Here is a 9,546-nt window from a genome sequence, read left to right as displayed (position 1 = left end):
TTTTTGGGGGCGCTCCGACTTACCAACACGAGTAAGTCAGATAACAAAACCTAAGGGAACTTCCAAACCAAGGCCGAAGAATTACCTGACGGGCCGTACTGCTGAAGAAATGCAGCCCAGGTACGGCACTCCTCCACATAAGGTATCAATCTTTCCACCCATGATTTAATATTATCAATAAACTGGGGTGGAGAAGCCCTCGCTACAAAAAAAAAAAATAAATCACAGTGGCCGTATAGTCGAGGTCGCAAGCAGTCATGAATTCTACAAATAAAGGTACTTACGTTCTGGGTTCCATCTTTCCGGGAACCCTTCGGAGTTAGACACCAGGTGCTCCGTCCTGATGTAGAAGTACTTACGCCAAAAGCGGCGGTTGGTCTTATCGTCAGCTTTAACGACCAAGGCCTTCATGCCACGACTTTTCAGCTGCAGCATGGTACCCCTCAGGTAACCAGGGCTGAATAGCTGTAAAAGGTGGTGAACCGAGACGCTGCACTCAGCCTTGGCCGCATATGTGGTCAAAATTCTGCACACCTTCAAGGTGTAAGGGGTAAGCTGAGCCGGACACACATTGAAAAAACGGTAAAGTTCCTCCGTTAGAGGGTAGATCGGGAGGCTATGACCGATCAAGAACGGATACTCGTAAAATGTGCAGTACCCAGGCCAGTGCACATTTACATAGTCCGTCCCAGCCGGAGCCATTTCCATATAGTTCGGAATATGGTGCTCTCTCAAAGATCGACTAGGTGGGATTGTAATAAATCACTATGCTCCCAGGGAAGGGCTGGGATTTTAGTTGGAAAATCCCTTCGAATATGCATCTCCTTTAGTAGGACGTTGTCTACACTAAGGGGAACAAGGGCCTTCCCTGATTTTTCCCCTTCGCCGCCAGAGGAGGGCGGAACCCTAGATGGGGCATTATCTTTGGTCTTTTTACTACTCTGATGGCGTTTTGTCATGTTATCCTATGTAAGAAACGAAGCACTAACGACAGGAAGTGCGGTTTCAAAGAAGTGGGAGAGGCACCACGAAGTAACGGTTACTAGAAAGAAAGGCAAAGAAGGAAGCCAGAAAAGGTTTTCCAAAGGTTCGAAAGATGAAATGGATTGAACCTTCCCTCTATTTATAAGGTTAGAATGCGCAGAAATCGAAGGGGCATGATTCAAAACGGGCGCGGGAAACCAGAACGTCACATCATCCTCTGAACCGCCTCAGGAGTAAGTATAATCATGACGAATACGGGCGATGATGTCATTTCAAAAAGGGAGCCACGCGCCAGCAGCTTGGCGATGTCGATACATTTCATCTCATTCACATCACCACCTCCATAGTGAGGTCAAATTCTCCAAAGACGAGGTTTGTATTTCCGCCCATTGAAGACGTCTACCGAATACGCCTCCAACGAGCGGAGGGACTAATTGTATGGGGTCAAATTTGGCCCTCAACGTCCCTACGCCGAAGGGTACGCTCAGTAAGCATGCGTCAACTAATGCGAGGGTACGACTTAGGCGTGGAGACAAAGGCGACGCCAGTAAAAACTCGGCGTCCTCGCTAGGGGGACGCTGAGTACTTTTTATACTTTTATGATTATTTCGAGGAAGGCCTCCTGCTATATAAAGGAGACCTTCCCATTGTAAAAAGGGGAATTTTTTGGATGATAATACAACTCTCACTTTTCTCCTCTTCTCTCTGTTCTCTATCTATCTCTAACGAATATTTTCACTTGAGTTCATATCATCATTTTACATTATTAGATCTACAACAACAACTTCACCTTTACATCTCTAGTTCTATTATATTTGATTTCGATTTACCCTTTTTTTACTTTTGATTGTTTTTAAGCTTGCAAAGTATATCGATAACTTTTGAGCCAAACAGATAGATTGTTTTGTTTGTTATTGTTAAATAATATTTTGCTGTTTGACTTAGACTGTATAAATATTGTATTGTAACTGATAAGTTTACTAAAATACCCTCAATTGTTTAAATATTAAAATTATCAAAAATAATGCATAAAAATAATTTAAAAAAATAAAACAGAAGAAGACAAAACAATTAAAGAAAGCCGAACAAAGAAGTGAAACAGAAGAACAAGACGACAAAACAAGCGAACAGCAAATTAGGAGAAAAAATAAATATAGTGCGGCAAAACACCTTTTAAACCTTCACGGTAGAAGTTTTGGAAAAAAAACAAAGCTTGTCAAAGCCTTTTTGGACTCTTGCCAAAGCTTGGCACATCTCTTTCAAATTCAAGCTCGTTTAATAATCAGTGGTCTTTTACAAGTCCAAAACCCATCATTTTCTTGCAGACTTTTGAAGCTCTGTTCTCGTTATTGTGATATCAATTATACTGCGTTGGTATTTAAATGCATTGACTTTCCTGATGCATTTTCCGTTAATACTGCTATAAGGTCTTATGCTTGCCGTTCTGTGCCACATAATGCTGTGCTATTCTCTTCCGAAAGGCTGAAAACGGTCATTTGCTCCTAATAGCTTTACTTTTCCACCTCTTATGAGCGCTTGTGCAAATACGGGTACCGGTCGTTTGGAGTTGGGCCAGAAGTGTCATGGCCAATGAAAAATGGAGTTAATGGGGTTTTGCAGGTTCAGAATTCTTTGGTACATTTTTAAGCTAGTTGTGGGTTTATTGATCTTGCACGTCAGGCGTTTGATGAAATGACTGACAGGGATGTTGTGTCTTGGAATAGCATTGTGAATGGATATGTGAAAGCGGGTGAATTAGTTGTTGCACGACCGTTGTTTGATGCAATGCCTAAGACGAATTTGGTCGGGTGGAATGTCATAATGACTGGTTACTTGGATTCTCATAACCTTGGCAAGTGCCTAAAGTTGTTTCGAGAAATGGCCGAGTGGGGGTTGAAGGGTAATGATGCAACTATAGTCATTGCTCTTACTGCTTGCGCTCGGTCAGCTTGAATGAACGAATGAAAATCTGTTCATGGGTCTCTTATTAATGTATCTAAAGATTTGAATTTGATTATTAGTACGACTTTGATCCATTTGTATAGTAGATGCGGAAGAGCAGAAATTGCTCGTCTAATTTTTGATAGGATGTCAGTCAAGAACATAGTATGCTGGAATGCAATGATTTTAGGGTATTGCAGTCGTGGAAATTGGAAACCCAAAAGACGGGCTTAATCTGTATGCAGATTTGGTGAGTAGAGAGTTAGAAGATACAGAAATAAATCATGTTAAGAACATGAAGCAAGTTGATGGGGATTGTGTTCTTCCAGATGAAATCACTTTTGTTGGTGTCTTATGCGCTTGTGCCCGTGAAGGACTGCTAACAGAAGCAAGAACACACTTTGGCGACATGAGCAATGTGTTTGGTGTGAAGCCCGATTTCGTACATTATTGGTGCATGGCTAATCTTCTAGCACATGTTGGTCTAATGCAAGAGGCACTCCAAATACTAAAGAACATTTCGATAGAGAGCAATTTGCCACTGGAATCCTCATTGTGGTCTGAATTGCTTGGCTCAACTCGTTTTAGAGGAGATGTAATTGTAGGAGAACAAATTGCAAATAAGTTACTTGAACAAGATCCCGAGAATTTTCAGTATTATTTATTGCTGGTCAACATCTATGCTGCAGCCGGTCGTTGGGATGAAGTAGCTCAAACAAAGGAGATGATGAAGAAGAGGGGGATGGAAAGAGTGCCAGATTGCAGTTTAAAAGACTTGAAGGAATTAGTTCACAACATGTTAGCCACATAAATTGCAGGTAAATCTTTTGTGTTAATCTAGTTAGAGACATCTTTTGTATACTAACATGCGGAAAGATTCCTATCATAGTTTGACTGAATAGGACGATGCATTACAATTAGCTTCTTGTTTTATTATCATTTTGCCCCTATTATTTTCGTTATTACTATTGTTAAATTATCAAGGAAGCTAAATTAAGAATCACATGATGCTGGTCTCATCTGATCTTATCGTGTCACATATGTTGCCTCCTCCTGTAATTTGCGTCTTTTATTTTACATGTGGAATAGCCTTTGCTTTTAAGGAAAATCCTTAGTTAGATGCATGACTCCACATAATCTCATATGATACATGGTCACGAAGTTTGTCCTGCTTCTAAGACTATATGGCTGGGAACTTAAAAGTGCTACTGAACAAATGATTCTTTATGTTAAAGGAAGATTGCATGTGGCATCATTAACAAATATTCCTTTATTGTTTATCTTATCTATTTGGTGTACTTACTCTTTGATTTCCAATTTGTGTAAACTAATTTTTTATTCATCCTTTAAGACAATATCATTTGTTTAGATGCAATATGAAGGTATTCCTGGTTGATGGTGTGTATTTATTGGGTATGTGTTAAAACCTTTTTCTTTGTGATACATCTTTCAAAGTCATGTTGCTGTGAACAGGAACTTATGTAAGTGGATTCATATTCCATCTAAAAATTCGTGCTATTAATTTGCTGTGGTTGTGAGTGATAAAGGTTTAAAAAGTGAGCCATCTTCTACTTAATTGATTTGAGCAATGCATATTCTCTAAATTCAAAAAGAAAAGAAGAAATTGGTTCAGTTAGTTACTCTCTTATCATATTTATATATGTACTAGATGTGTTAAGAACGGGCCCAACAATTTGAATTGGGACGTTCCTTTGTTTATTTGAGGAGATTGCTTGCAGGAATTATTGGATAAATGCACCTACATGATCTTCAAAGACAAACTTTCTGACCTTTTACTATCACATAACTGGAAAAGACATAATACTCATGCGGAATAAATCAGAAAAGATTATAACTTTCTTTCTTAATGCTGTTTTGGTTGTGTTGTGGAAAAGGTTGTTTAAAAGCTTAAACTCAGTATTCAAGACCACCAGCCAAGATGCAGAACAAAGAGGGATAAAACATAGATCTTTACATCTCCGGCAAATGGTATGCCATAACCTGGAGCTTTTGGTGTCATATAGACGGTTTTTACTTTAGTATTTGTATACTACATGTTATAATTGTAGCTAATCTCTGCAGATAATCCCTGTCTACAATGAAAAGCACCCAAGGGTGTAGCCCAGTTGTCAATGAAGTGGGTGGAGAACCATGAGGTCTCAGGTTCAAATTCCAGTGGAGACAAACACACTAGGTTATTTATTCTCATTTGTTTAAGCTTGGAGGACAAAGTTATCGGTGTTTGTGCTGGTGGGAGGTAGCAGGTATCCAATGGAATTAGTCGAGGTGTGCACAAGCTAGCCCGGACACCATCGTTACCAAAATAAATAAATAAATAATTTTAGCTTACCTCTGCACATGATTGCAGTTCTACTATGAATCCTTTAGATATTAGATTCCAATTTCTTTTATCAAGAGTGCAATGATAAGTGAGATTTTTGGAGACAAGAATATCAACTGAGTACGTTGTGTCAACATGCTTTCTTATTTTGATTGAGGAGTTTGTAGAATTGCCTGACTAATAAATGAATCTCCTCGATAGGTGATTCATGAAGAATTTGTTCAGTCTTCTTTTTCCAGCAAATTCAGAATGTCATCAACTTACTTTTTTTCTTTTTCTGTTTAACCATTATGTTCGAGGTGTGAAAGAACTTCCGCAGCTGGAACTAAATGAGAGGAACTTAGCAAGCAGGAGATAAACATTCATATATTTGTCATAATCATCTTTTTGAATCCAGATGATACAATCATGTTTTGGGTAAGTATATAAGGCTTTATCTTTTTATGTTATACTTTTCTGTTAGTTAATAGCTACTCCCTCCGGTTCACAATAAGTGTCCAATTTACTTTTAGCACGTCCATTAAGAAAATACTAAATTCTATACAAAAATACCTACTTTGACTAAACTACCCCTAATTAAACATTTAATGTGAGGAGTAAGAAAACTTTTAGGGATATGTACATAGGGGTTATTTTGTAAAAACAAATTGAATTCTTTCTTGATTACATAACTAGACACTTATTTTGAACCAAAATGAAAAAGTAAATTGGACACTTATTGTGAACCGGAGGGAGTAATTTTTATCAGATTTTCTTTTCTCTTTGTTGGCCTCATTACTTCTGGATCTTTTTTTTTTCCCCTTCTAATCATCAGCTTGCAATCATGATTTTTTTTTCTTAGATCAACTAGCCGTTTATGGTTGTCATGACTCATAAGCATGGATAAAAGTTGCAACTTCTGAAGTCTGAATGTTGAAGTTATCTTCTTTCTTAGATTATGGAAAACTATATGTAGGTTCTGATAAGCCCACACCGGAGTCATATCGGGAAAAGAAAAAAAGTATTCATGCAACATTAGTTGATGCTGCTAAGAGAATTATTGGAGGATAAAACCCACCTGTCATTAATCGATCAATAGATTCAATGCAAACTCTTGAAATAGTTGACGTGAGTTATGTTCAAACTTATGGCAGTGGCTACTCTCTTATTCTGTAATTTTTTTTATATGATTCTGTGTTGATATAGAAATGAAATTATTAAAAAGCATAAAAATCAAATTCTAACAAGCTGGTTAGTAGTAGACTAACCTTCGAATGAGTGCTTTGTTCTGCTTTAAAAACAGCTTTAAAAGTGATTAAGGAAAGAAGTGAAGTAGCACTTTAGATTCCAAATTAAGCTTAGTTAGAAAGGATGATTCACCTAGAGACATTTTCTCTTCAATTACTACATTTTATATCACTTTCAAGTGATTTCTGATATGGTTTTTATCTCCATTGGTCTTAACTTATTCATGCCTTAAGTTGGTCTCAACTGTAAAAAGGAGTTGGAAATATTAGCTCTGATATTGCAGTTTTCGTACATCTATTTTGAAAGAAAAGAGAGTGAGTTGATCTGCAATTAATCTTTAGGTTTGAATGGACAGTAAAAACTTTCTTGCTTGAGTTCGTATTTATTTCCCTTTAGCTGTTGTATCTCCAAACTCTTGAAAATGAAAGTATATTAATGTTCTGATTCCTTATTATATCTTTCTGTGGAAGTATTTTTAAACTTGCTTTAAGAAGGAAAAAAGATTGTGTTGTTACTGAATTTCATAGGAATATTTTTTCTGCAGCCTTATGTGATAATCAATGATTAGCTATAGCGTTTGCCATAGTTGTTGCCCGGAGCTTGCAGGATAAACTAGAACCATTATCTAATCCAAGTAGATAGATAGAAAGATAGCGGACCAAATAATTCAGCTGCAAACTTGGCTACACAATGGAATTTGTTGAGGTTCATTTGCATTTGAGGATTTCAAAAAGGTATTTCTTGATAAAGAAGCTTGACTCTTTCTGGCTGATTTTGCATGGAACAGCAATCACTTTACCATTTTAGATGGAAAAGAAGTCACCATTTTTCTGACAATTTGTAAATTTGATGCAAAGCTATGTTCTCTTGATAAGTTGAAGTATTAGAAAATTGCATGAGCTATGATGACATTTCAACTCTGAACTAATTTTGGATCAAATTGCAATACAGAAATTTCTCTTTGATTTTGCAAATAGAAGAAAATACTAACTCATTTGTAATCCTTTTGCATTGTTTCTGCCAAAGGGAACTCTTTCTGTTTCTGTTCCGTTAGAAATACAAGAATTGTTATGAATTGTCCAGAAGCTAAGATTTTTAGTTTAAAAACTCAGGACAAAATAAGTATTGGCTAATCAATAATAGCATCCCTGAAAATAGTTATTTGTGCACTTGTCCCAAAAATGATAGAAACATGACACCATAAAGGGTGGTATTTAACTTTGGGCCTTTGCCATAGGTCACCAAGCCATAACAAGTTTTGCCCATTGGTCAGATGACCTGTCCCAAAGGTTAAATATTCAACATCAGCTCCTTTCAAGGTCATTTGTGAACCCAGAAGTTTTATTTTGTGTCTCTTACAACTGACACTAGTTATATGAGACTTCTTTTTGTCTCACAAATTTGTGGACCCTAATCTTACACTTTTGGGTCCACAAAATTGTGGGTCCACAAAATTGTGAGATAAAAAGTTGCCTCATACAACTAGTGTCAGTTGTATGAGACACAAAATAAAATTTTTCTTTGTGAACATAACTATCGTTCCATCATGTTGGGCCCGTAATAGTAGTAAGGGATCTTTACACAAATAGCCAGTTAGATTCATTGTCTATATTTTTTATTCGGTACGCATAGATTATATACTGATTATATACGGTGATTTATATATTATACATGGATTATACATATTATGTATTTGCTAGTGATTTATAGTTTAAGCGGTTGGATGAGTGCCTATTTAGGTGAATTCTCTATTAATAGAAATGCTGTAAAAGGAAATTTATACTTTTTTCACAATTAACATGGGCAGGCCGGCAGGGACATAAAAAGTTGCTCTACTGTCATTTTATCTTTTGCAAAAAAGAGTTGTATTATCCGTCACGAACTCATCAGTTCCTGTTAGGTAACAACGACTAGGGAGTAAATAAACAAGTGTTGCTTGCATAGACATAGCCGTCTTTAACCCTAAAATTGTAAGTATTTATGGTAATTAAGACAAAAAAGAATGGAATTTTTACATTCCTATCCCACATAGGAAATCTTTTTACCCTACATGTTTAAGGTTTGAGTAAATTATATTTAATATACCAAATTATCATTTCTATACCATATCTAATTAAGGTTATAATTAATGAGATATTTTCTACTCCTTAATTAAAGCATTTCCGTTTTTTTTCAGTACTAATCCCTCACTTTCTCTCTCCTAAATTATCGCCAGTCGAGGCCGCCAAGGCTAAGATCTATCGTCTCTTTGGCAGGGAAAGACCCGTCCATAAGGTTCTCGGCGGTTGAAAAAAACGTACATCTCTCATATCTCCTTCTCTCTCTAAATCTCTATTTTTTTCTTTTTCAATATAGATTTGTGTATAAAGATATTTGTGATACAGTTTGTGCGTGATTCAGAATGCATTTTCATTATACTTTAAAATTAGTTTAAGATTTTCGGAGTTTGAATTACTTTAGATTTATTTGGCATTGGTGTTGAGATGCGCTTTAAATTTTTTTTTCTTTTCAAAATTCTGAAATTGGAGATTTGTTGCAACAGTTGGAGCCGCATTTTATTCGTTTATATGTAGCTACATACATTTGGAACCTACTACTCACAGTTCATCTCCTAGACAAATCTGTGCCGAGATGAGAACAAAGCAAATGCACGATGTAGATGCTGGAGGAAGTGCTACACCAGGCGGCAAACAACTGTCTTAATTTTGTAGATTATTTTTAGTTGTGATTTTCTACAGTTTATAATTGTAGAAAAATTGTAGATACATTGTAGACTGTTTTTTGCAGAAGATTTTGTAAAAATTTTAGTCGTTTTGGATTTGTGAAAACAGAAAACAATGCATCTACAATCAGAATACAAATAATCTATAATTTATCTACAAAATATCTACAAACTGGATACATTGAATTTTAATCTCCCAATTCCCATTTCAATTGTAGCGCATAATTGACATTTTCGACATAATTGCGTTTTTTGCAGAAGATTTGTAGAAGTTTAGTCGTTTTTGATTTGTGAAAACAGAAAACAAAGCACCTACAATTAGAATACACAT

At 36.4% G+C, this 9,546-nt stretch overlaps 1 long non-coding RNA gene across 3 annotated transcripts; it reads left to right on the top strand.

Moving 5' to 3' along the window:
- The first annotated feature begins 2,176 nt into the window (after positions 1-2,176).
- LOC109236455 lies at positions 2,177-9,246 on the top strand. 3 transcript variants are annotated; one of them, XR_002069494.1, is made up of 5 exons: positions 2,177-3,743; positions 4,821-4,914; positions 5,008-5,683; positions 7,038-7,227; positions 9,036-9,246. It is a non-coding gene; the product is annotated as an uncharacterized LOC109236455 (long non-coding RNA). The 3 variants fall into 3 exon arrangements; XR_002069493.1 differs by lacking the exon at positions 9,036-9,246 and having other exon boundaries at positions 7,038-8,408; XR_002069495.1 differs by lacking the exons at positions 7,038-7,227; positions 9,036-9,246 and adding an exon at positions 6,108-7,025.
- Positions 9,247-9,546: the final 300 nt, after the last annotated feature.

Source organism: Nicotiana attenuata, unplaced genomic scaffold, assembly GCF_001879085.1.
Source record: "Nicotiana attenuata strain UT unplaced genomic scaffold, NIATTr2, whole genome shotgun sequence".
Taxonomy (NCBI): domain Eukaryota; kingdom Viridiplantae; phylum Streptophyta; class Magnoliopsida; order Solanales; family Solanaceae; genus Nicotiana; species Nicotiana attenuata.
Note: the sequence above shows the minus strand (reverse complement) of the source record. Positions and strands in the feature narration are given on the sequence as shown.